The 23,454-nt window shown below is 39.5% G+C and overlaps 2 long non-coding RNA genes across 2 annotated transcripts in view; one reads left to right on the top strand and one right to left on the bottom strand.

Annotated features, from left to right (window-relative positions):
• Positions 1-11,772, top strand: part of LOC135290631 (uncharacterized) — a 51,984-nt gene extending 40,212 nt beyond the window's left edge. Inside the window, exons 3-4 of the long non-coding RNA XR_010353395.1 lie at positions 6,491-6,555; positions 11,425-11,772. This is a non-coding gene — a long non-coding RNA (uncharacterized LOC135290631). The remainder of the gene's footprint in view (positions 1-6,490; positions 6,556-11,424) is intronic.
• The window catches only part of LOC135290635 (uncharacterized), a 38,818-nt gene that overhangs the window by 3,195 nt on the left and 12,169 nt on the right, over positions 1-23,454 (bottom strand). The gene's annotated exons all lie outside the window — the stretch shown is intronic.

Below are 23,454 nucleotides of genomic sequence, written 5' to 3'. Positions count from 1 at the left end.
TATTAATAAATGCCATAGTTACTTACATGCTAACTGTATAGACATTAAAGATGGTGTAAAGATTGTGCCGAAGGTATGAGGAGGGCAGTGAATGGCCACATCAAGAATTTTAAAGCTAATGTTTGATCTAGTCCAAATATACTAGTGTAACATTTTTTGCTTTTATGCAACCCATAGATTTGATCCCTAAACATCCTTAAGTCTTGGCATTGTCATTGGCGTCATTGGTTCACGGAGCTTGTTAGAGCACTTAATTAATGTGAGTTCAATACGCATTTCAGACACATCAATTTTTCCTAGAAAAGTACTTGTGTCAGAGATGGTGAAACTCATAAAGATGAGCAACTGCCTGCTACTGTGTAGATGTATAAGATTTCCAACTTGCTATTTCCTGCATTATCTAGGGAAAACTCTGTAAAACATCATTTGTTCTGGGGTTTGTGTATTTGCAAATTAACTTTACTCCTGAATTCAGTCTTACCTTAGGAACAGTACGACGTTATTTCTGTTCATCATGTGCTAATACAATATATCCTTCCTGAAATGTCCATTCTTTTGCTAATGAAATGTAAAGCACTGAAGAACCTCTCACTACAAGGATGCATTTATATGAAATAATTATTTTCATGGAAATCCAATTGTTATTGGTACTTTCAGTAGAAAGCCTAACATGTTATTTGGTTAGAGGAACAAACATTTTAACTCATTGAGTTTTACAGAATTGCAATTCAAAATTACATTCTTCAGTAATGGTAAATGTTACCCTTATGCTTCTTTTATTTGTCTAACTTTAAATCCTGTGCTGCAACTAAGAAATTGAAAAACAACAAAATGATAGGGGATGATCAAATAAAGAAACAGTGCTTAAAATACAACTTGACTGTACCACTTTAATTTAGTATAGAGGGGAAAAATCCCCACACCATGGAAAAGATGAAATTATTATTAAAATATCCAGAGAAGGCAAATCTCACTGACCCCTGCAAATGGAGAGAAACCACACTGATGATTATCACTGCACATATCTTCCCAGCATGACACCAACCAGCAGGAGAGCTGCTGGGGATCCACCAAGCGGGACACCCAGCGCTGAGACATCGCCACGGGGAGGGCCTGTCCCCACTGCTGGGAGCACGCACCACCCTAACCTAACGAGTCCTGCTTTCAATCACCATCTGCGTGCAGGCTGGGAGGGGCAAAGCAACCCCACAGCAGCCTTTGCACTCAGAGAAACCTGGGCTGCATTCTGCTGCTTTTTGGTGTTATTTCTAGTAATGAAACCAGTAAAAAATGATGTAGCCAGCAATATCTATATTTCACCTCTATTTTACTAGGAAATTTCTGCTACCCAGTACTATCCTGGAAATGCTAAAAAGATATCAACAGAGCAAAAATAGCAAGCAAGGTAGATTTTAAAATTAATTAAGACAAGAACACCAAAGAAGAAGCCCTTGATGTCCAGCTGCAATACTACTGGGAGAGACTAAAATCACAGAGAGGTATAAGCCAGCACTGAAGGAAATTACATTAAGTGTTTGACAAATTTCCACCACATGCAGCAAACCTAATGACAAGCAGAAATCAAAGCAAATGCAGTGCTGGAATAAAAGTGAGAATTTTCTGTCCAAATACATCTTGGAGATTCAATTGCAGGGACTGGAGTCCTGCCAGAGTGTTGGGCAGGAAACCAGGTGTCTCATAAAACCACTTCCTCCAAAAGTCCTGGACAGAAGCCAGTAAGCCTCAGTTATCAGTGAGGAGAGAGAAAGCTTGCTCATTTGCACCAGAGTCTAAAAAAACTGTTAAGAATATTCAGACTCTATATGTGTGATAAGTATACAGGTACTCCTGTGCATACAAACCTAGCCAGCAGAGACCATCCTGGAGGAGTAAAGAAAAGGAGGTAGAAAGAGCTCCTTTTTCTTGTTTTTTTGACTTTGTGCTTTGAGATTCTTCACGAATCAGGAAGCTGTGGACGTTGTTGTTGTTGTTGTTTTAAGCACTTAGTCACCGGGCCCTGGACTTCAAAGCTTGCTCGTCCTGATCCGTCAATATTTATTTTCTCAGCTCTTGTTAATGACAGCCTATAGGTAGAGACCTTGGAAGTGGAAGGCATACTTCAAGTCATTACATGAAAACAGCAAGGAACAGTGTGTATTTAAATAGAAGTATCAGCACATCTTCATTTAGATCCTGTCTTTAATTGATGGAATCACATTTCACTATAAAAATTCAGTGGTCCAGGTGACATTACATCAAATATTCTTTTCTTTTTTCAGCAGAGTGTTGCAATAGCTACATCCCAAAAGGTCTGTATAGTTTTGACAAAACTGACATGTCACATGGCAATGTGGGTACACACTTAACGTTTCTGGGTTAAGAGTTTTATATTGTTCACAACTTGGAACATGCTGAACAAGAGCAAGGCTCACTCATCACCCATTAGGTGGAGGAATGAGGTAGAGGTGAGGTAAAAGAAAGCTAAGTGGGAATTTGTGGGGAATGCTGTTAAAAAGGTTTTCATATCGCATAGGAGTTTGTTCTAAAGGGCTAAGGGTGACATCAAACTTTTAGGTGCACAAAGACTTTGCATTAATGACAATACCAAATAAATTCACCTGTAAATGGATGCAACAGTTCCTGGGTCTGTGGCTTTCTAAAAGAAAGGACAAAGTAAGCTCATCCAGAAGAACTTGAGAACTCACAGTAACTCGTAAAACAAAAGGTAGTTTTCAGATGTTACCTTTAACACAAAATTCTCTAATGCTGGAAGTCCTGTAAAATGCCTGAAATGCCTCTGTGTCCTCTAGCTTCCTGGCTCACTAGACAATGATATGTTTCCTTTTGCATTACCTAAAAAGAGGTTATGATCAGAGGCTGCATTGAATGTTGGATTAATTTCCACCTCTTTTCTTTCATCTCTGAAGCTCTCGATTATAGAGATATCTCAAAATTATTTTCCCCATAAATGTAGCTTTTTGGTCTTAATTTTTTTGTAAGCTCATATATTACAGATTTATCTCATTTAACTATATGTATTTTCTCACTTCCTAGAACTTTCAGTCTGACGAGCAACTTAGATCCACGAGCTGTTTAAAAATCTTGCAGTCTGCTTGGAAGAGAAGTTTCCAAGCATCTTACAGGGAGGTTTAGGTAGGCTGTGCTACAGTTGTACAAAATCGCCCATCTCAGCATAGGTATTACCTTTATGTTACCTGGCTGTATTCATTTAATAAATTATGATAAAAAACCCCTCAGACAACATTTCCTCTAGTCACTTGCACACTGACTCTTGGCTCACCAAGCCACATCGCTATGTGGTCTCTGCATTCTGGTGCAGAGTGCTCAACAAAGCCATCAGCCTTTCCCAGTTCAATTATCTCCTAAGGAAAGGCTTAATAAAATTAACACTGCAGATTCCAGCTTTCTTAGAGCTAGCCCTCAGAAAAGATGTTTTGTAATAACCAAAAGAGATTGAGATAAGAGGTAATTGCATACATCACTCTCACTAACTGATATAAAGGGATCATAAAATAAGTCTTTCTGCACTTCCTGCGTCTCTGCTGCCATGAGCTCACTTCCACTGCTCTGCTCTGGCACATGGCACTTCCAGAAATGTTCCCTCATCCAGCAGGACAAGGACAGCTATGTAACACTCACTGAGTAACTTGGATGAAACAAAAAAGTGAACCTTTGTCATGCCAGGCACAGTATTTCAAAGTATTCACAGCCACAAGGATGTTGACAGGAGCTCCACAACCTGCATGACAAACTGGTGGTAGAACAAGCAGAGATCTCCTTCCCAGGCTATTCCTGGGTGCTTATGAGTACTTTTGGTGCAGGAAGAGCTCACAAGATTGCTCTAGGTAAGAAAATACCCAGAAAAAATGTAATCCTTCTGTAATACCTGCTATTTCAGCATTCTCATGATTTAGACCCAAAATGTTCGTGTGTCACAGAGGAGTCTAGACTCAGAATGATGTTTTAGAAGAAACATCTGTGTGTCTAGACCACTTCTTGGGCATTTTTCAATACTCTGCCGACAGCACACTCAAGTCCTGCAATTACAGGGCTGTATTTACACACCAGGGTGTACCTGGCTCTCATCACAATTACAGGGAGAATCTGAGCACCACGAATTCTAGCCCCACAAATTCATAAATCCCTGGAATAATCTTTCATGTTTTATTATTATCAAAGATTTCAGAATGAAACAAAGTTTTGCACAAACTCATTAACTTCAGTTAGGAAGGCAGAATGTTTCTTTAAATCAGAACATAATATGAACTTTGACTGAAAAATAGCAAGAGAAAATGGGTCTCCACAATGCCTAATCCCTTCTTTTGTTAGCAATTGACAGACGCAGTAGTATACATGCCTTTATGCAGGCACATATACTGTTTCAGAAGATCCTAACTCACTTGTTTTTTTACTTTGAAACCCAACTGAATGAACATTTGTCTCTGAAAAAGTAGTATGAAGGGACCAAATAGTGAATTTTGGTCCAGGTCTTCAGTTCAGCAGTGGCAATGAATGACTAGGTTAATGTCATCATGGCTTATTTCTTTAAAATTTATGTGTTCCCTGCATGAGCAATATCTCCTTCTTAATACTGAAAAATGAAAAATTTGTAATCTTCATGTTTCTTAAAATTGTAGTGAGTTGAATGTTTTTATTTGGCAAGAACTATTAAGACCTTAGGCAAATTAATTATGTCGCCAGCTTGAAGGTAATGCCCTTCTTGTGAACCATGCCACAGCATTAAAAAAATGGTTCTTGTCAAAGGCAAGTAATAAAAAACCTAGGAGAAGTATTTGCAGTCACAACAAATGCAGCATTTTGCATGTGTAGAAGTGCAGTCAAGCATTTTTTTCTCTATTTACTTGAGTTATTGAAACCCTACAAAAAAGTATCATCTAAACACAGCTAAGAAAAATTTACAATTAATTAAAAGATCTCTCCCTTTCAGAGGTCATACAGCTTTTCTCAAACCTCATTTACAATACATCTGTTGCCATTAATAGATGCAGAAAGCCTATGGATTAAGCACTGTTAAAACATTTTGACAATGCATCCTTGTTGTTCTTGTTTTGCATACCTAACTGAAAAAGCAGCAATACCCAGGAAGTAAATTGGTTAAGAAATTATTAAGCCAAGGAAATGTTTGCAGGCATTGACCATTGAGTCTGCAGTATCTCTTCGGAAACTCCTCTTCACTCACTACACAGCAACATTCTATTCTCAAAACCTTTGTGGCCAAGCACTAACATCACGAACTATCACACTTAGTGGGAACCTAAGGGGGAATTTTTCATTAGCTAGTGCAAATAGTAGCATCTGAAATAATTTTCTTCAGCTGTTTTACATATGGAAGGAAAATGAAATATATTTTTAATATGAAATTTACAGAAGCCTCACAGATGAATAAAAGAGAATGTTGCAAGTGAAGGAAATGTGATATAGCTGAAAAGACAAAAAAAACCTAGTCATGTAGCAGAAGTAATTTTCCTCCTGAAGTGGTGGTGACAAGGTATCCTGTACTTTGACAGAGGAGAAGGGAGTTCCATATGGAACTGTGCACCAGTGTACAGCAGATTCTTTTTGACAGACCCGCATCTGTCCCTCCTTGGCATACTCAGGGTGTCCATCCTCAATCCCTAGTATGTCCACTCAGGGGCAAAGCAAAACACTCAATTACAAAGTCTGAGTTCTTCAACCTGATTCAAAAAAAGGCCATTAAAATAATCAGATCACTTTTCTGTGTATGCATGTTGTCAGTTCTGCCCCTCAGCTGCCATACCCCTGACACCTCTTTGACAGACAAAAATATCTGATTTCTCCTAGGTTCCATAGCCAAGAAAGGGACCTATGCATGGAACACCATACTTAAATTTGGGATGTTTTGCGTGTTTTGAAAAAAAATCTCCTTAGAAAGGATTCTCAATTATTAGAATATGCTGCTTAGAGAAGAGGGAGAGTCACCATCCATGGAAGTGTTCAAAAAATAAGTGGATACGGAATGCAAGGATGTGGTTTGATGGTGAATGTGGTGGTCATGTTAGGTCAATGGTTGGACTAGATGATCTTAAAGATCTTTTCCAACCTTAATGATCCTAGGATTCAGTGACCCTCCAAAAGCAATGATATTTTGTGGAGGAATCAGCATCAGTTGAGAACCTAGTGATCCTGTGGATTTCTACAGGCAAGATTTACTTCTTCTGATAGGTCTACATTATGTAAGGGACAACCTTCAAAATTAACAGGAATTTGTCAATCTGAAAAGAGAGTTTTGGCTTCATTCCAGAAGCAGGCTGGATTGAGTTGCAGCATCTGGATTTTTAGGTGTTGTTTGGTGCCAGAAGAACAAGGATGAGCTACACTGAAAGTGTTTGATGGCTATTGCAGCCTGGAGCCTGTGATACAGCAGAGATTTATTTTTCATTTTTAGTCCAGCTGCAGCTGATTGATACAACCATGTTATTTCCCTCAGCTTGTTGCAGAAGAACAAAAATTCCAGTGAAGCCAATGAATCCATGCAGATTCACTCCTGAAAAGGTAAATTAATCTTCTCCAATTTTCTTTATGTATTCCTTTGGGTGTACACAACTGAATGATCAGTTATCATAATCTTTAAAGAAGAGACTGAAAACCTAGCTAATGAGACAATTTGCCACTAGTCAGGTGTGCAGCCCCTCAGTCGCCAAGGACTAGTTCACACAGCTGCCACTAGTGTATCTCAATCAGAATGACATCTGGGCTGCCAAGAATTAGGACAGGGACACGAGTTCCTGCACAAAGCAGATTCTCTTCTTTCTTGGGCCCTAACAGAAGTTACTGTCATGAATTGCATATAGTGGAACTTGATTAAAATTGTGGATGAAAATTGAGGTACCCCCAGGGTTGAAGCCATGGGCAGGGGTATCTGTGAGATAAGCATCTTTCTGTAGCAACTTTCTTCTCTAGAGCTCAGTGAGCCCCTACAGAGAATAAAGTTGTTTTTCCACCTGGTCACTTCAACAGAAAAAAAAATCCAAAACACTGTGTTTCTACCTTATTTCGCAGTCTTATCAAACAGTTCTTAAGCAAATCAATAGGAGTTTGACAATCACACTGATGTACACATATGCTATATAGAAAAGATCTAAACATGACTCCTTAAACACTATTTAAACAGTATGTGTAACATTTTCACAATTCAGGCAGTAATGAGTGAAAGGCCTTGGTAAAAGAGTTAATAAATGTCAAGGAAATTTTGCAACAGCAGAAACCACAAGTCTCATTTCACTTTTGCATATATTTTACAAGCTGACTAGAATTACTCTTAATTGACAGTTGAAATGAAGATCAGAACCAGTAATATCACAACCTGGTATACAGAGTTTGCAGAAAAACTTATTTTAATGATAAACTTCTCAGACACTGGAGGTGATAGAAATAATTTCAGTTATATGTCTCTGCATCTTAGGAGGTAAATTTCAGAGTTCCCCTGTGTTTACAGATTCTTACTTTTTGTTTATTCATCTGTTGTACTTCAAATCTCTTAATTGAATCCCTTAAACACCCCACTGAACTTTTCTGCAACACTCTTAACAATAGGAATTTATGATTGTTAACATTCAGAATTTTTTTTTATTAAGTACTTATTCTAACATCACATTTAATTTCCCATTGAAGAAAATGGCACAAATCCAAAGTGAGCAGCATAATTCACAAATTGGTGTTCTGATGCCATTTTTTATTTTTAATTGTTAAATGGACATGTTTTTTACACTCCAAATATAAAAGAAATACCCTCATTATCTACATGTAGCTTAATTTAGCTGTGAAACTGCTATAAAGAAAACACCATCTCTATTCATGCTGTGTCCTTTTCAACAGTGTGTACTGGAAATAAATTAAATTAACCTCTTCCCTCTCTCCTTCCATTCAGTATGATGTAGTATCATTATTTCAACATACACAAGGATTTTTAGTCAGCTTCTTAGATACAGCCTTGGTAACTGCTGCAGCAATTCCTATATTTCAAAAAAATCTAACTTGTTGTGGTCAGCTTTCCATTTCTGTGAACCATCAGATGCATGGACAAGGGTTTTGGATTTGGGACTGTCAGTCCTCACCTCATCACATATGAACCTCAGCACCGAGGTGCAGATGTGGCCTGCACACCTGGATGGGCAGAGGGTCCAGGTGCTCTGCCTGCAACAGGGATGTGTTACTCATTCTCATGAGCAGCACAGGTTCACCTGCAGACTGTGAATTGCAACCTGAATTTTCAGATCATGCAAGACATCACCATCATGCAGGCTTGTAGTGGTTAAATAGCTCCTTACATCCCTTAACTTGTTTTCCTCCAATGAGATGGTTTTCTTTTAGTTTGTGCATGTTTTCTTTTTTTCAGTGTCTTTGGGAAGGAGAATGAGCAAACTGGGAGTATTGCTCCAGCTGCTCTAGTTTATGGTTTCATTCAAGCTGACTAGATTTGGAATACCTGTCAGTCAGACAAATTAAATTTCTAGGCTTTGACTCAGACCTGCCTTCAAATGACAAGGTCACAAAGCATTAAGTGAAAATACCATGGTCATAACACAGAATACCTCTTGGGGAGGTACACAGGAAGAAACTCCTAGTTTAGATGGCTCTCCAGCAGGCATCCAACACATTATCTCCTTCCTCTCTAATAAGATAATAAAATATTTTAACTTCTCCAGACATTGTGTCAGCAACTACCTTCAAACAATACTTTGGAAATAGAGTGGGATGGGGAGCCTCAGAAAATCTGTAAGTGCCAACTCAGATTTTATTACGGAAAGAGAAATATTGCTCATATTGAAATGTAGAACTATTTAAACTATCATCAGGTACCCGAGATTATATTTTTTCTAACTGGGTCACAGCACGATCTGTCAGTCACTTGTAAAGCCTAAATGTGTTGCAAAGGATGACCTGCTTGTACTGCTCAACAGGCATAAATAATTCTCCTAAGCCATTTCATAACAGGCCACGTACTGCCTTAACAGAAATCACCCCTCTGAGAAAGTGATCTTTTCCGTTTGCTCTCATTTCCCCCAGTGACCTAGTTCTGGAGTAGAGCAGCATTTTTTCAAACTATGATGAGTTTTCTGAACTAGCAGTATGAGTCCTTCTGAAGACATCCACAGAAGCTGTGAGACAGCATGTGAGATGGGCTGTGCCAGAGCACGAGGCAGTATCCCACCTGATATGCCTGGTTTTGGTACCAGCCCACCCAGCAGCTGTGTTTCACCAACTGTGGCAGCCAACCCAAAAACTCACCCTGGGGAAGGCAATGCTGATTTCCAAGCATGCAGAGCCCACCCCTAGAAAACAGAAGCACAAAATATTTGACAGGCAGTGGTTCCCGACTCTGCAGTTATGGCTGTTGCACCAAGAATGATGGCTTTTAGAGCCGAGTGCTGGAGATCTTGTAATATCAACTAAGGGAGAGTCATACCTGTATTTTAAATAACCAGCATACACACAATGACCATGAAACGCTTGCAAGAGCAGGAAAATCTCATGACTGTGTGGCAGAACTTCATTTAATGTGAGATGGCAGCCTTCCACTGGTTTGAGAGATGCTTTACAAGTTATGCAAGGTGTAGGTATGGCCTTATACCCCAGCAGCAGCTTTTTATCTATCCCCCCTCAGTGCTGGTGCAATATGCAATGGAAATTTAAATTGAAAACAAGAAGTAAATGTTCCTCTTTAAAAATTTTCATGGCTACCAGAAAAAATCATTTGTCTTCTAGTTTTCTGAGAAATTCACTGATCTCTCTACCTTTTTTTCAAAGAAGGTGTTTATTAATTTTACACATATTTGCAAATTAGTAATTCTATCCATTACCCATAAGCCAAGCATCAGACTGCATCAGCTGGTTGGAAAACAGTTTAATCTCTTTTAGACAGCTTAAAATCCATGGCTTATAATTATATAAAGGTAGACCCAGGCTACACATCATCAAAATATTAACTTCAAGGCAAATGGGATGTCAGATGCCATCAAGAACTCAAGTTTCCAGGACACATTCCAAGGAAATCACTAGTTTGTTTGATGTCATTCCATACCAGAGCATATTGGTACTAGGAGACTTCACGTGGAATGTGGGGCCCCTCCAGAGCGCTTCCTGGAAAAAGCTGTGCTGCTTCTCAAGCTGATAAGAATATTGTACAACATATGCAGTGATTAATGGATTGATCACAAAAAGTCAATGTGGTCTGCCAGGAGAGAGCCAGAGACCACACAAAGACATGGAGGACTGCTGCTGTTGCAGGAGGCCCAGACTGAAGGGCTGAATTACCATCAAAATGCTTGTTCCTTGGGCTGCTAAAGTAATTACTCCATTTCAAAAGCAGTGTCCACAGTGAAACTGACCTTTATGATATGTATCTTTATTTGTTACAGGCCACACTCAGCCTGATAGAGAAAAAAGAGTCTATTCCAGCTTCTCCTTTTGGTGGCACCTGGCAGCAGCAGCTTCACAAGGGTGTGCAAGAATTCTCACAACCTGTGGGCACATTCCTTATAGCAAAACTTTTCAGCATCAAGCACCTTACAGGATTTATTTTTCAACGACATGTCTGTGTGTGCGTTTTCCCATTCTCACTCAAACTTATTCTCCAGTCTATCCAAAACCAAACAGATAAAATATATTTTTCCCCTCATCTTTGAATCTACAGATTCTCACTTTGTCTCCTTTCCTGTTGCAGAAATCTAAAATTTTGTATAGTGTAATTCTTATGTTCCCTGTTACAATATATCACACGTTACCAGTATTTCATGCTGTTATTAAAGGCCACAAAATTTTCTAATAACACAAGTGCATGCCAACAGCTATTTTGAGATTCTGATACATTAAGAAGTGCCCTGGCCAGAAATGGAAGCAGAAAATTAAAATCTTGAAAAATTCATGAACAGATTGTGTGGAAAATACCAAACTAGAGCAACTAAAAATAAAAAGTAAAATATCTCTTTTTTTTTTTTTTTAATTCACAAAATATGTTTTGGTTTTGACATTTGAATGTTTAATTATGCCTTAAGAAAACTTTCAAAACACATCATCTATAAAGCGTAAAAGCCATATGCTTTAAAAAGCTTTTAACCAAAAATCCCCCCCACAAAATAACAACCAAAAACAAACAAAAGCCCATCAAAACAACATCCCCAAAAACCCATCTTAAACACACAGATCTTAACAAATCTGTCCTTAAGAGTAATTTGGTTTTCCTAAAAGAGCCCACTCTTGTTAAAAAAATAATTTTAAAATTTTAAAAAAAGAGGATTTTTTTTTCATGTTTACCAAACTTGGCTCTTTCTCATTCATCTTGGCAAGATGTTAATGGTTTCAGAAATACTTAACCTTTCCTGTTTACAAGTGTGACAGCTGTCATTTTTTCTATCTTTTTAGGGCATGCCAAGGCACCGTGGCTTAACCTTGCTCAGATGGATGGTGCCTATTCTGTTGAAACTTGTGTCCTCCACCCCAGCCTTAAGATTTGCCTGAAGTTGCTATGGCTAAAATTTAGGTTGGAAGTTCTTTGCTGAGCTTTCTTCTTTGGGATTAACACAGCCTCAGTGAAGGAGCTGCACAGGCTTGCCGTGGCCACCACCTCCTCACCCACCTGCCAGTGGTAATGAGGCCATGGCCACTCCTCTCACAGCCTTTAGTGAGTGTCTGTCTGGTGTTGTTGTAAAGTGTTGATGCTTCCCCTCAGAGCTATAAAATAGCAAAATATTTTTCCTACAGTTAATAACAAATATAATGGACTTTTGATGATTTCTTGAACTTTTTTGTCATATTCCACTGGATAACTTCCAAACGTATTGTGGAATTTTTATCTCCTTTCCATCTCAAGAATTCACACTTCCTTCCCCCCACCTCCCCCCTGCCGCCTTTAAACATATCTTTCAGGAAACATGTTTCCTAAAACTCCTTTCAGCCTGCATCCAGCCCATTCATTCCATAGATTTAAGTTCTCCAAGTTCTGAATTAACGACCTGGACTTCCCCAGACTCCTGCAAGAACTATGATGCAAATGAATGTTGATAGAAAAGTAGAACATTAACCATGGAAGCATGGAGTGCTAACCATGCTATTTTGTCTTTCAGAGTCACAAAACTCTCAGGGGAAGTTAGGTTTTGGGTGGATTGAGTGCTGATGATTCATGAGACACTGGATTTCACAGTGCTGACAGGCTGCTGGGAAGAGTATGTGTGAACTTGGTTGTCTTTAGGGAGGATGACTTGGAGCTGCAGAAAGGCCAGGCCTGGGGCTGGTGCTCAGCCCTGCCATCCCCATGCAGAAGATATTGCACAGCATGACTCAGTCCAACACTCTTTTCCTACAGTGTGTGCTGCTGTTGTATCTCCTGCCTCATGTGATCCTGATGCAATTCCAATTACATCACCCACACCATGTAACAGCTGGCAAAGTGACCAAAGATAACAGTAAATAGAGCTACAATGAAAAAATCAGATTTCCATGTTTAGTCACCCTTAAGGAACTTCTGAGACTTAACTTAAAATTTACTAGGACAGCTTTCTTGTGAAAGCCAATCTATATGATTGCTTTGCAATCATAAGTACAACCAGCTATTAACCTCCACTCCTACTCACATATTTTTTGGCCTGCGTTCTTTGGTTTTCAATTTAAATTTATCTGAGGGGAGGTTATGGAGATGAGTGGTTTAGGATTAAGTCCCTATGCTGCAGCAGAACTAAACTCTAATGATCTGCCTGGGAAGCAGATCAAGGCTCTCTCTCTAGATCACAAATGCAAAGTATTTAATAAAAACTTGCAGCATAGATAAACTCTTTTTAGGAATGTGCATATTCTTGTCTGCATAGTCTTTTTTTAGTTTTTGGTTGTCAGCCACAGAACAATAACGTAAATGAACCTCTTTACGTTACTGGACTTTGGACTGAGCTTGAGCACAAGTCAAATCAGGAAGGGCAAACTTGCTACATGTTTTAAATCCATCTCAAAACACAAGATCTAGGTGTCCTAGATGAGATATTGACCTCATTTTACTCATAACATCAAGGCCATGTATTTCAAAGCAATTCATTGCACCAAGAAAATTCATAGGCTTTAATGAGAGAGGTTGTTCAGATATATGACAGCTTAGTCCAAACTCTTCCTGTTTGCTGCATCTCATGCTGCAATTTCCTCTAAGATAAATTATCTTGCTTATTTAATATACGTATCTCATTACTTCACCTGAGTTAAAGACAGAAACTTTTCATATGCACTAGACCACACCTACCACACCATCCCTTTGACTGCAAGGGATGCAATAGCTTGGAAATAAAACTGTTGCCATCTCCAAGACTTTAAACATGCTTATGGAGTTGACAGGAAATGCATCTTCAGGACAGCTTTACTTGACAATTGTCTTCATGGGGCTAATTAATTATTTCCACTAGAAAGAACAGCTCCCTTGCAAATTTTCTAATTAAATCTGCAGCTGCTTGGAACAGTATTAGCACAGCAAAGACCCTCTAAGCAAGCCTTCTGGGAGCCTTCCAGTGACCTTACCCTAGCTGTCAGCTGAACCAAGGACTAGGTAACACATTATGCAATTCAGAAGGAATCCTCATAGCTGCTCACAAGGAAGGAGACGCACTGTTGAGGGTGAAGAAAACACTTGAAGTTCCTTGCTGGTTAATAAAACCTTTTCTATACTTCTCCTAAGAAAAAAGAGACATGCAGGGAAAAACCCATCAGACTCGGAATGGACAGGAACTTGATGGTTTTGCACACAGAAGATATCTGAAGTTTAAATTCAGCATAAATAAACATGACCCTGCTCACTCTGATCTCCCAGTTCCTCAGCAACAGCCAGAAGGGGAGCTGTTTCGGGTGGAGAATGTCTTGGAAAAACAGGCTAAGTCTGTCTCAACATTTTGTCCTCTAATAAAGAAAATAAAAATAACCTGTACATCTGTCTTAGCCTAGTGCAAACATTCATGAGTAGCACAGCCAATCGGTAAAAATCAGATAACCAACCATTCTAGTTTCAGAAGTGATGTTCTGAAAGCCTACGAAATATTGACCTCTGCTTTTATCAAACACTTTTAATCACTAGACCTGCAAATCCTATAGTGTTGTGATGAATTGGGATACAGCACATGAAATTCTCACATGTTAAGCCCACATTTCATACTTTTTCTATATGTGCTTTTTGTTAAAATTTAGTGGTAATGTGGCAATGTAAGTATTAAAATCTGTATCTAGAGGTATAGCAAAATTCCTGGGTTAATCTGGTTCATTCTAGTTCATCAAGACAAGAGTAACTGAAAACTTGGAAAAAAAAAAAAAAGTATTAGTCAGCAAATATGCTATTCATAGCTCTGAGCACACAGCCAGGTTATACATATTATCTCATTTATGTCTTTCTGTAAGAATACATAAACCAGTAAACATTTTACTATACCCTGCAATCAACAGCAAACCAGCTATGGGATTGCAGAGTACAAATTTTTGTACTCGTGTGGTGTCCATACAGTCCCCAAACACAGAAAGAAGGATGATTAAACAGGTAAGTGAAAAACCTTTGAAAAATCTCTATCTGTTTTGCTTTTCTTAGGAGTCATATGGTTGGAAAATTCTTAACATAGAGAAAAAGACTGCAAGTGACATCAAAAAGAAGTTTCTAGTGCAGAGGGCTATCAGTAGTGAAGAAACTGTGTGTATTTATCTGTCAATCCACAGCTCGAGTATGCAAATTTGTTTCATTTGTTTCAAAGGTATTAATTCAATGCCAAGGGATCTTGCAGACCATCTCCTCTTCTTTCAGGCATAAAAAGATTTGTGACATTCTTAAATACCCCATGCAATTCCTTTCTCATACTGGTAGTAAGACTTGACTAGCAGTTGTTCCTGTCAATTGTCTACTACAATTTTAGCTTGTTTTCTAGCAAAAAAGACCTAAAGAAAAAATACACTCTTTTATGAAGATACATACACTCTGTGTTTGAGGATCATTATCTAGTCTCTCTTCAGTCTTTTTTCCCTTTACAGTTTCCAGTTCCACAAATTTGTCTTCACACGTGTTATTTCTAATTTCTTTATTTTGTATTTTATTTAGATAGTTATCTATTTCTGGAAGTCCAGTGTCCAAATCAGGACAGCTGTGGGTTGAACACAATGCATCCTAAAACAAACAGATGTGGTCAGATATCTCCATGGGATGTTTACCTTTTATACAACAGGGTGACATTGTTGACTCATCTTCAGTGTGTGATCTGCAGTAAAAGATAGGACTTTTCCAAATAATTTTTTGTAACTGGTTTTGCTCATGTGACATAAATACTAGGTTTATTCCATACAACTCCTTCCACAGGTTTACTGCTGCAGTGCCCTTAATGCATCTTATTTTTCAGAACCATATCCAGTTTACCACAATCATAGCAAGCTCTAACCACATCCCTAGGTGGAATTCTGGCTCTTCTCACTGGAGTATTACTGGAACCTGTCCAACATCCTCTCTAGTCGACTTTACAAGTGATTGGGAAAAACACTGAGAGATTGCAAAGCCGTGTGGGCTGCAACAAAATCACACCCTTCTGGCTTAACACAATGTAACTAATCAGTACACTTAGAACTAGGCTTCCTAGCTGAGCACTCCCTTTGGAGCAACTTTTCCAGGTTCTGTCCCTTCAAGCTGCCTATCAGGATGCCACCTGCTTGTCCAGCAGTCCTACTGAAAGATCAAAAAACTGACTGCTGTGCACAGAGCCTGACATTTTGCCAGGGCAGAAAATTAGACCGATTTGAAATCATTTGTCTTGAGAACATTCATTTTGTCTGTTGTTCATCCCCGTATTTATGTTCTTGGTATTTCAGTCCGAGTATTTGTTCCAGCACTTTTCTAGGAATTGAAATTGTAGTCAGAGCTGATAACGTCAGTCCCCTCTTCATTTGTGTTTTTTTTAAAGCTATGGACTTTTGTTACCTGTTACAGTCCCCTGCCTTCTGCAACAAGGACAGACGTTCCTGAAGGCGCGGCTCAGGGTTGGGTACAGCCAGTCCTCCAGGTTCAAGTCAGGTCCAGACAAACTGGAAATCTCTGCCTTAGCTAAATATTTTCTGTTTTAGTATGTTCTCAATTCTTACTTCTCTACTGCTGAGTCAGCTGGCCTTTCTGGTAAAGAGTAAACCATAACAAGCATCAGACATTTTAGCCTTGTCAGCACCATCTAGCTTTTCCTTCCACCCAGTGATGGATTACAACTTCTCTCTGTGTGCCTGTTACTAACACTGTCCCTATAGAACACTGCTTAGTACTCTCATTTCTGTCCATCTTGACCATCTTCAATTCATCCCTAACTCTTCATGCTCTTCCCACATACCGACTCTTAGTAGCCTGAATGTTTGCATCTCTTCTATCTCCAATTTCATAGTAAATATTTAGATTGATTTACTTGCTACAACTTCCAGCCTCCCAAATTGCCACAGGTTGAATCAGCATTATATTTGTCTTATGGGATTATTAACTCTCACTAGAATTATTATTTTCACCTTTAAAGAAGTTAAACAAATTTTCTGTGTGATCATTCTTGTGTATTTTCCAAGCACACTACTGTCTGGCTTTCCAAAAGCCTTCTGGCTTTGCATTATTTTCCTATGTCCCCCATAAGTCAGTCTATTTTCACCCTAAATATTAGCATGTTGCTGTTCTTTGATAGTTCCTCCCTCTCAACTGAAATTCCATGTGAAAACAACCTGTCTCTTTGGGTACTTTTCCCATCTTTCACATGAAGTAGTCCTCAGACATAAAATATTGTTAACGTCTACCCTGATATACTTTGGTCAATTGGTTCTTTTCGCTCCTACATCAGCCCTTCCTTACCTTATACCACACAAAAGACATGACAGCACCTCACCATGCAAAAATCTTCCCATTAACTCCAAAACCATATTAGCCCAAGATAGCCAAACTAGCCTTGTGGCATTTTTGTTCATCATACATACCTACTAAGCCAAATTGGGCTGGTGAGACAGAGTGTAAAGGACAAGCTGTCTCACACTATCAAAAGTCTGTGCATCTCACGAAAGTGCTAAAAGCTTTGTACATATATTTTGTCTCCTTCTGATGTGGTTAGGGACCTTAAAGCCGTGCCTTCTGACTGACTGTGTCTCTAAAGCACAAGTCAATTGAAAACAGGCCTGATGCTCCAAGTGAGTGCTCATTTGCAAACCTCAGTCCAGCTGAAGTGGATTGTGCTTTCTTTAGGAGACTGGTAGATAAACAGACATCAAACACAGCCTGAGAACAGCTCTGGTGTACTTCTGAATAGAAGCAAATTGATATCTTCCGCCTCTCTGCAAGTGGGGAATTAAAAGCTTCAAGACTAGAAATTGCAAATTCATCTGCTGTGGTAAGACTTCAAGGAATATATACATGTCATTTTTCTTCAGTATAGAAAGGAGTGGGTTTTTTGCTAGCAAGGGAAATATTTAACTTTTTTTTTTCCTGTTTGTGTATTTTCATACTAACAAAAAAATATATAGCCTGCGGTTTCTATTTTTCAATAGTATTTTTCTGCACATGTGCTAAAATTACCACCTAAATAAAATACCACAGTGTTCCTCACAAGAAAAATCAGTGTAGTTATCAGGAACACTGAACTTTCTGAGCTTATTATAAATGTAAAAAGTATATAAATTGATTTCTTGTAATCTCCTTCAGATTTGCAAAAGGACCTATTCATTACTTGCTCACACCACAAATTAGGTTTTGTTAGATAACTACTTTCATGTCCTTGTGTTAGTTATATTTAATTTACATGCACCCATTTCCTGAATAATATTTTTAAAAGGCTTGATTTGTATCCATTTGTCTATGAGCTATAGAAAAATAAGCAGGCTGAGCAAAATACCAAGGCCCTGAAAGATGTTAGTTTGTCTAAGTAGCTTTTATCTGAATATCAAAGCAATGTTTTGCCAGTGTCCCCTCACAAAGGTAGAAAATTGCATCTCTAAAAGTGCTAGGTAAAGAACCTTTCTATTGCTGGGAAGCAGGTGGTCTGGCAACCCTGGAAACTGAGTGGAAAATACCTGTCCATACCTCAGAAACTCTGCTGATGAACTGAAGCTTTGACAGCTGCCTCAGAAATGGAGTGAAGGGGTGGCTCCTCTCAAGGAGGCACCGGCCAGGCTGGCCGCACCGTACGGGTAACACGTGGCAGGCTTGTCCTCTGCACTGCCATCTGCCATCACGCAGCAACAGGGGAATTTGGGCAATTAATGAATGAATGCTTCCTTTAAAGGTTCCTGTAGTGCTTTTTTCTTCTCTAGCCAAAGTTTATTAACTCCAGCAACCTGGCCAGGTGCCAGTTTGGAAACTATCCTGTCATCTGACTTGTGTTTTTCCTGCACAGTCAACTGCGTGCAGAGAAGTTCTTAATTTTGTGGTCTTGACCCTGACTCTAGAAAGATTTTTGTCTATTCAGATGCTGATATTGCACCTGGGAGCAATGAGGCAAAGAAAGTGTGGTACAGGTGCAAAGGCCCACAAGGGCTGATTTCCTAAAGCACCCAAACCATGTTCCCTTTAGCAGTCATAGTGGTAACCTTTTGCCCTAGGAAGTACTGCATTTTGTTGCTGGATAAATGGACCTCTTTTCAATAATCCTGAAAAACATCCCATAAAATCAAGAGCAGCATCACCTCTATGTTTGGCAATGGTAGTAATAAACATACTCTGCCTACTTACACTGACTACACATTCTTCAAGATTTTACATGTAAAAATGAATGCATTGTCTTAATACAACAATCGAGATTAATTAGAATGCAGTCAGTTTAGAGAGCTGTACTTCTTGACAGTGTCAGTTTGATTTTACATTTGAAGCTTATCTGTAATTCTGATATTTGTTTATTACAGATAATTGGCTTCAGAGATTGCATTCAACAAAACCTATTATGGTGAAAGAGGGTGATTTCACTTTAGGTTAGGTTAGATTAGATTAGATTAGATTAGATTAGATTAGATTAGATTAGATTAGATTAGATTAGATAAAACTTTCAGAACAAATTTTCTAATGTGGTGTTGGTGAGGCACTGGCACACACACAGAAGTTATGGATGTCCCATCCCAGGAGGTGTTTAAGACCAGGTTACATGGGGCTCTGAGCAACCTCCTCGTCTAGTGGAAAGTGTCCCTTCCTATGTCAGTGGGGTGGAACTAGAAGATCATTAAAGTCTCTTTCAACTCAAACTGTTCTGTGATTCTATCTGATTTTTTTTTTTTCTGACTGCACAGAGAAGCAAAACAATATTGTTTTTCCAAACTGCCATGTCAAAGTGTCAAGAAATAGACACAATGGTTTGTCATGCACACACCTTGGCACATACAGTGCCAAGAGGGAGGCAATCTACCTCCTTTCCTCTCAACTGCACATGGCCATGGCAAATGCTTCTTGACTCAGAAAAAGAAACAAAAACAGAAATAAAAGCAGGTTTAGAGAATGAAACATCACTGCAGGTTGCAGAAATAAATTAAAACTGATTTTTATTTGATCTTGTTTATCTCTACGCTCCTGAAACCGAATGCCAGGATGAGTACAGAGAGTGCTCTCCAGCTGGCCTGGACAATCTGCCAGCACACTCCTCGCTGAAGGGCATGCTGCCACCCTGTCCCACTGCCACCCTATTCCTTCAAGCCTCCTACTCATGGAGTACCAGCAACATACCTGTGAATATGTGGCACAGAGAATTGTCATTTGAACTCCAGGTGAAATCACCAAGCTCCTTCAAACATTCTAACATAAGAAATGAAGGTGTTTGGCTGCAGATCACAATGCTTAGTGAAGGGAAGACCTTTTGGACAACTATCACCTAACCACAAAGTAAAGTCTATGGTCTGCCAGTGATGGTGCAGGTGGTTTTATGCCTGAAAATGGAGTATTTATATTTCAAGTGCTTAAAATTGTTTTCTTTCTTTAAATTAACCTTACATATTAAAGTAAAACTAATAGTATAATTCTAAAATCATCTGTCTCCCTGCAGAGAGGAAGATTTACTTTTACTGTAGCATAGTCCCAGTTCAAATAAGCATTAAGTTGCAGTCAGTGCAGTTTACTACATGGAGCTGCTGTTCATCACATGCCTGTGATCATCACATGTGGGGAAGGCAGAGACACATGATTACATTTCCATGCCAAAAACGCATCTTGCAACTGGGCATCCCAGGAGTGATGTGTGAACTCAGTGCTTTCCCTGTCTCACTGTGGCTCCAGATGTGGGGTGCCCAGAGGAACCAGGGCAGACATTCCCAAGCTTCCAGCATGATAAGCCAATAACAGTTACTGGGAGTGTTGATTTAGAGGCACATATCTAAGGTGTTCCTGTGGGTCTCTGTGATCACTTGCTATCTGGGAATCATCATTAAATCAGTGCCACAGGACACAGACATCTTGTGTAGGCAAAACAGAATGCATTCACAGGCTTTTATTTTAAATAAGCTAATAAAATACTACTCAAGCCTACACTTCACAGCAAAATACCCAATCTTTTGACAGAAAATCCAGATTTACTATTTTTCTCCAGCTTGGAAATCTACAAGAAAGAAAGATTCTGACAGCTGCAGATTTCACACGTGTCAAAGGCACAAGCCCTGCTCTTACAGATGGATTGCATTGAAACACGCCTTTTGTTAAAAGACAGAAAATTAAAGGAGCATTTAATCATGCTCTGACAGGCTTCTTAGCCCAAGGCTAGTACCCCGAGTCCTGTAATAATTCCTGAACTCGTACACTGGCTTACAGCAGGTGGCCACAGAGGTCTCAGGCAGTGGAAGTGCATTAATTGTGGGGCCAGCTCTCTAGTTTAATAATAAGAAACATGTTAATACTACTCCTTGCCATAAAAGCAATAATAAGCAATGCAAGCACACACTCATAATTATTTTCAATTACTGTGCAAATAGTCCCTTAGCAGCTCACTCTGAAATTTTTAAGTGCTAATCCATCAGCTGTTTTTCATCTTGATAAAATAAATCAGATGTAGAAATCTTTTTGGAATTAATATTTATTGGAAGCAATAGTTCCAAGAACTTCCAAGCATAAAGATTAGTCACTGCAGAGATGATCAAGAATTTTGTTAAAGCTGCTTTTCCCAAACTTTTAGATTGGTTGGATCTTTGAACACTTTCAAAAATCTGGTTCTTAATCTGACTTTAGACACCATAAGTGTAAGTGAATACATCTTAATCTCCTCCTTCCAAATTTGCCCCTCATAACCCTATAGATTAGCTTTTATTCTCAGGAGTTGTTTTAGAAATCTTTATTTAGAATGTTTTAGAAATAGTACATAATTTCAGGAACATGCAAATCCCCACTCAAAATGAAAAGAGAAAGGGAAAGGAAGGGAAGGGAAGGGAAGGGAAGGGAAGGGAAGGGAAGGGAAGGGAAGGGAAGGGAAGGGAAGGGAAGGGAAGGGAAGGGAAGGGAAGGGAAGGGAAGGGAAGGGAAGGGAAGGGAAGGGAAGGGAAGGGAAGGGAAGGGAAGGGAAGGGAAGGGAAGGGAAGGGAAGGGAAGGGAAGGGAAGGGAAGGGAAGGGAAGGGAAGGGAAGGAAAGGAAAGGAAAGGAAAGGAAAGGAAAGGAAAGGAAAGGAAAGGAAAGGAAAGGAAAGGAAAGGTTGAAAGACACCTTTTACATGGGTTAAGTAAGTAGTCATGAACATTAAAAATGAAAAAAAAAGAAATAAGTAGGCCTTACATGCTTTTCCAAAAGCTAAAAATACCACTCCTTCCATTTGCAAGGATTTGTTAAGAAATACTTTCATGACCCTAAATTATCTGAAGTTCTTAGTGTAAAGCATTGTAATGCCACATTATAAAATGTCATTCAAGTACCTTGCAAACATAATAAAAATGAAGACTCAGAGCCTTCATTGAAACTCAGGTTTCATTCATACTCCTCTGCACAGTCATCAGCAGTGATTCTAGCCATGGCATTAGGAAAAGAAATCCTGTACCCTAAACTTCATGACCTAGAATTAAACCAATCACAATGTGTAGGCTCCAAGGTTCCAAAGATTTGATTTCAAATTAGTGCATGCCCAGAGTTTGGATACAACCCTCATTTACTGCAGCAGATGTCAGCTAGTAGCTGTGTTACATCTACATTAGAGGGCCTTTTCTGACACCTGGTTGGCAGAAATCCTTGCAGATAACATGGAAACTGAATAGTTTGGTATTTTGCTTTCCCTAAATGCACACACATCAGAGGCAGTGGATTGTCAGGTCCTAGATTTCCCCTACACTCTTCCTTTCCCTCAGCCCTACACAGAATTTTTTTCAGCACCCCCTGGTGCTTTGAATCAGAAACAACACCTCTCTAGGATTCCCTCTTCCAGCCGTGAATTCCAGAGCAGCCTTTTATGGGAAGACTTCGGTTGCAATTTCTGGCTAGATGGGAAGCTGGAGTAGGGTAGGGTAGAGCAGGCGCTGCTGGTCCCTGTACCTGCAGGTCTGCAGGCATCAGGTTGCAGGCCCTGTCAATCACATCACATCACATCACATCACATCACACTTTTCCCTGTTTCCTGACACTTCAAACGGGGCCTCTCTATGTTTGACATGAAACATCAAACGTGGCAGGTGAGTTTCCTCAAGCCACTCTCTTTGATGACATGCTCTGAGTGTCTTCTGGCTTTATGTCCCCTGCTTTATTTCACCAGCATGCAAAAAAAAGTTTACATTTATGTTTGGACTCTGAATATTTCTACCCTTTTTCCTGGTGTGGGGGTTTGGGGGATTGTTTTTTGCCTGTTTGTTTGTTTGGTTTTTAGGCTTAAAGGGTCAAGGCCAAAAGTAAATTAAGATGACACTAGCAATTTTTCCCTTCTGCTGGTCAGATCCAAATGCTCTGAATGCTCCCAAAGAAATCAGTGCAAGCACTAGGGCTGGGAATTTAAGTAGAAACAATTCCAGGCTCATCTGGAGTTCATCTCCTGGTCTGGTCTGTAACCACTTGTTTTCCTTACTTAACATCACTGCCTATTAGAGAAAAAATTGTGTGTGCAGAGTCTGGAGGAAGACGTCAGCTGATTTCAAAGCAGTTACGACAGCCTGTGGGTCTAATTCAGGTGCTTTCCCTGAATTGCACAAGCCTGCGGAGCAATCTGACTCTCTGTGTCCTACAAAGTCAGGAAGCTTTGCAAGAGAGGGCAAACAGGAATGGCAATATGCCCAAGTGCCCATGTTTATAGAAGCCCTGGAGAGCTGTTGACCCAGTGCACGTGACTCCAAGAGCTGGCTCACTGGTCAGCCTGCCTCCTCCTCAGAGGAAACAGTGTGCAGCAGAGCAGGCTCATCCAAACAGAGATGGAGCCTGCACTCCACATGCAAAATGTGACTGTGCAAATGACATTTTCCATGCCTTTCTTGTTACTTCCTGCAGGAGCCACACAGCTAGCAAGGCGAGAGGC

The sequence above is a fragment of the Passer domesticus genome, chromosome Z (assembly GCF_036417665.1).
Source record: "Passer domesticus isolate bPasDom1 chromosome Z, bPasDom1.hap1, whole genome shotgun sequence".
Classification (NCBI taxonomy): Eukaryota; Metazoa; Chordata; class Aves; order Passeriformes; family Passeridae; genus Passer; species Passer domesticus.
This window is presented reverse-complemented; position numbering and strand designations above follow the sequence as displayed.